We start from the raw sequence: 5,058 nt of genomic DNA on the forward strand, positions 1-5,058 counted from the left end.
GAGCTGTAAAGATGTCCTGTGCAGTCGATTTATCAATAAACACATGCTCAATCATCATCAAGAGACTGGGCATTGTTTAGCTCTCAGTTTCAGGTACAAAACTTATTCATCTATTATATGCTGTTTGGATTCTTTGCAGAATTCCCTGGATCTTATTGTTTGTATTGAATTATGGCAGTGATTTATCAGTATGGTGCTTCTCATGCAATTCCTATCTAGATGTTCAGGCAATTTGGCAGCTTCGCCCTGCTTATGAAATTGCCCATCTCTTAAAATTTGGACAACGCCCTGCTTTTCGGACCATAGAGCCCCCCCCAAAAAAAAGTCTGGCCTCCGCTTCTAGTTCTTAATATTTCTCTATGTGAATTTGCTACTTCTTCTGAGCTGAAAATAAGATATATTTATATGGATAAATGTGCTCTTGCCTGGTTATGACTTTTTATGTCTTAATATCTGGTATAATCCTTTGTTTCATTTTATTTAGGTGAAATTTGCACAAAGCTTATTCTAATTAGTAGCGTTGAGTTCTTGTGCTTGTAGTGGTTTGTTTTCTTTTATCGAGTAAATATGAAAAATTATAATCCAATCTTGTCCCAATTCTGAAATCATTGTAGGTGTGTGTAGCTAGAAAATTAATCCATAAACCAAATAGTGTACCCAATCTATGATTAAAGCATACTCGAAGCAAGTTCCGCCAATGCACATCAAAACTGGAAATGAGCTGGATACTTACACGGATATGGCTCCCCACCTAGAAGAATTTTGATGCTATGGTACATAGTGCTGGAGATTGTAGAAAACTATATTGCTTGAACTTGTCCTCTTTTTATTGTCTAGTCTCTCCCCTTGTTTGGTGAATGATAAAGGCTTTCGCTGTACCTTCCAAGCTTACTATTACTAAGTAATTTAAATGCTAAACTCTTTCCGAGTGAACCTAGAGACCTTTTCACGATGAAATCAGCCATTGAATTCCCTTTGAATAGCAAAAAACAATAATATCTTTTCTTTTAATGTTAAGGTAGATTGTTTAAATTATAACTAGTATTAGTTGTTGCCTGTGCGATGCACAAGATTTAAATTAATATTCTTGTATGTATATTAGAATTTTGGGGAAAGAGAGAATACAAAAAATAAGACTTTTTGAAAAGAGAATAAAGTCAACAATTTATAGGGAGATGAAAGACGAGGAATAGAGATTTCCAAGATCTGAAGGACAGTGGATTAAGATGAGATTGTGAAAATAAAGATAATTATTTATTAAATTTTAGAGCTCTTAGGATTTGCCAAGTAGCAAAAATATGCAAATAGATGTTTGTTTTATTAGTATAGTATTGATTCTAGTGCATGTCATATGTGCATGACATGAAACCAGGGGGAGCGTTATGGTCTACTTATCAACGACCATTTTATTAACTTTTTGGATTTTTCCAAGTTTGAGGATGTTTCCTTTGATTTTTCAGGTGTGAGGGTATTTTCTTTTTCGTCAAATACGAGTGCACTTTTTGAATTCAAAAACTGAAATCACCCAAACATAAGGGGACTTTAAAAAAAAATAATATTGTTGATTGTATCATTGTATCATGTATTTAATTTGAAGGTAAACTAAACCTGCCGCGGCTAATCTGGATGGTTGGGAGGTTCCAGTATGACTCCTACAGTTTTAGATTCGATTCCATGGCGAGTTATTTAAAAAAAAAAAGTTCTGAAGGTGAACTACAAAATGTGTTTACTTTAGATGGTATCATATTCTTTTTGCCTTTTTGTTGATATTTTTGGATTTAAATCTCTTACGCACTATGGGATAGAATATTTTTAAAATAATATGGAGGATTTTACTGATAAAGCTTCGTTATTTAGCAACTTCAGTTAGGTAACATGGAGCTTTTTATGTTAATAAAGTGACCTTGAGGTTGCTATCGGTTAATTAACGTTTATTCCGATACTATATAGTGCGAGGGTAAATTATAACATGCATGCTCGCTGTTATGTGAAGCCTCCCTATGATTCATACATATAATAGGGGTCACAAGGACAACAATTCTTCTTAGTAGATATTTTCTTCGCTCTATTTATAGGAACTTTTTCGTTGAATCCGAGGGCCTTTTTTGTTACATATATATAATATGATTAGCACATATATTAATTATTCATATATGAATGTCTCCAAAATTATCCTAGTTGTAATAATAAATATAAAAAAGTCCCTGTTCTATTGTCCCGATGAATAATATCAAAAAGGAATGTCCAAAAGATTATCCTCGTTATTCCAAATTATAGCAATAAAAAACCTTCCCTCGTACACACAAGGTTTATGCTAACTGAGAGATTACCAAATCAAAATTTAAACAAACATTCAAATTAAAAATTCATAAATCATAACTATAAAGGAATATGTATTATGTTGTGAATTTTAATTCTATTAAACAAAATTAATTCATTAAAATTGAACATATATATATAAAAGTATTATCTCGAGTAGATAGTTTAATATTTATAAGCTATAAATTTGAAATCAAATAAATATACTTTGATATTTGATAAATATCTATAAATGTTAAAAATATTATTCATGTTTGAATTTGATAAAATTCAGAGGGTATTTGAATTCAAAGAATTTTAAACGAATACAAATATGAACATATCAGTAGTTGATCTAATTTGTTTTCAATCCTAATTGCAATCATTCCTACAAACCAGTTAGCTTTTGCTTATAAATAAAGCAGGAAATAGAGAATTAGGAAGTTCTAGCAAGATCAAACTACGCTCTTCAAGATCACTCTTATCTCTCTCTCTTCTCCAATTCGCCTTTTTCAGTGGCATGACCTGGCGGTCTCAACTTGTGTCTTAAACCTATCCTGCAACGCTCAAATATCCTCATATCTGCATGTGTTTGCATAGTGTCTCTATCTCTTAAGTGCTCAAACAAACTTACACCATCCTGTTTCTTGCATTACGTGGTGGTTTGGTTGACATGGAACAAGGCTGTAATAACAAGTGTCATAGTCAAACATGTATTTCTAATGTATGATTAATGATTAGCAACTAGGCAGTTGGGGAGGTCATTGGATCTTCATTTTTCTAGAAAACATGTAGTAGTTTTTTTTCTTCTTATTTAAACCCATCACACTCATGATGTAGTAGTTTATGCAGCCAATTTGACATCAACAAATATTTGCAAGTCCTTGCATTAGTTAAAAGAAGTAAAAGATTTAGTGTCACGTTATCAAGCTTGTGGATTTCAAATGGGAAACTGTTGATCATTTGGCAACCAAAAATAAACAAAATTAGTCAAAGGCATTATGCCTTATTTAGTTCTACAAGAGCATAATTAATTGTTTACGCCACTGTAACTCACCGAAAAGGCCTTAATTCCAAATAAAGGGATTAGAAGTCAGAGTCACAAACAGGCGGCCTAATTCAACACGCTGCAGTCACGTCGAATATTACCATTTGAACCGGTCTTAACTCCAACCCAGCCCAATTTAGTCACAAGCGGAAGCAAACGCCAGCTCAAAGGCCTTTCAGTGATCGGCAAAAATGTTGACTATGAGTCTTGACTCTTGAGAGCATCGGAGAACAGAACATGGTCAAAGTTGAAGAGGCCCAGCCCACGCAAAAGGTTCTTGAAGTACTGGTTTGCTAAAAAAAGAAGGAAATCAAAGAAATGGAGATGAGATGAGATGAGTTGTCACCTTATTATAAGATGATGTGAGTGATTTTTTAAGAAAACTTATTTTGATGTTGTTTGGTTGGCGAAAAAATAAGGAAATAAATTATAACAAACCTATTTCTTGTAATAGGTTATTTTCTTTTGTTTGGTTCATTCTTAAAAATAAAAAAAATAGAAGAGATGAGATGAGTTATCATTATATTATTGGATGATGTGACTCACACTTAAGGAAATTGTTTTCCTAACTTTTTGGGAGGAAATGGGTAGAAATAAAATGTTAATGAGATGAGATGAGTTGTCACCATCTTATTGGATGATGTGAGTGATTTGAAATAATGAGATGAGATGAGTTGAGTGATGTTGTGGATGAAAATAATATTTTATTAGATATGGTGGATGAGTTGTTGGATGAAAATAATATTTTATTAGATGTGGTGGATGTGGTGGATGAGTTATTGGATGAAAATAATATTTTATTAGATGTGGTGGATGAGTTGTTGGATAAAAATAATATTTTATTAGATGTTGTGGGTGGGTTTTAGGGATGGAAATGGATGAAATTGTACTTTTTGAGTTTTTTTGGTTTTCATTTCTATTTCTTGGTTTTTTAGGAAATAACCAAACAGGCCCTAAAACTCAAAATATAAAAGTTCTTAGGTTTCCAAGAGCAATATAGTATGGTTAGGATTTTGAGTTTGATTTATGTTCCGGGATAAACAAGAGATGGGATTGTAAGAAGGATACAGTGGCTCCAACAAGGCCGGATGCCTGTATAGAGGGTGCTGAGTTAGGTGCTCTGCATAATTAATGTTATTAATTTTTTTAAAAGATAAACAATTAAACCTATAAAAATTTAAGTTTTCAAGAGCAATGAAACATGGTTAAGGATTTCAAGTTTGATTTACATCCTTTCTCTCAAGAAAATACAAGTATTGAAAATAATTTGTTCTAAAAAAAGGTGTCTTTAGGAAAAAAGGAGAAAAGTGAAATTTAATAAGTATTGCTAATGTTATTAACAAAAAAGATATATTTTGACTAGAATCTTCTTTCTGCTATTACCAAACTTTCCTTATGAAGTATGTAGTGAGTAATTTGTAGTACACATTTATGTCAAAGACTTGCTTATTCTTTTTTTCCCCTCTCGTTCTATATTGTAAATCATACATAATCATGTATGAAAATAGGTAAATCTCCTCCTCCTCTTTAGATCTAATCCAGTGGTACCCAATTTGAATTTTATTCAATTTCCCAAACTAATTCAGTTCTATCGAATAACCAAGAATGGGCATGGTATCAAGATAGAAGATATATCAAGATATACATGTCGCGCTATAGTCAGATTCTCCAAGAATCCATACAACTAGACTGCATCCAATACACCAAGATTA

General features: G+C 32.4%; 1 long non-coding RNA gene across 1 annotated transcript; it reads left to right on the forward strand.

The window, feature by feature from the left end:
• On the forward strand, positions 1 to 483 carry LOC109834356. Its single transcript, XR_002245544.1, has 2 exons — positions 1 to 93; positions 179 to 483. It is a non-coding gene; the product is annotated as an uncharacterized LOC109834356 (long non-coding RNA).

Source organism: Asparagus officinalis, chromosome 3 (genome assembly GCF_001876935.1).
Source record: "Asparagus officinalis chromosome 3, Aspof.V1, whole genome shotgun sequence".
Lineage (NCBI taxonomy): Eukaryota > Viridiplantae > Streptophyta > Magnoliopsida > Asparagales > Asparagaceae > Asparagus > Asparagus officinalis.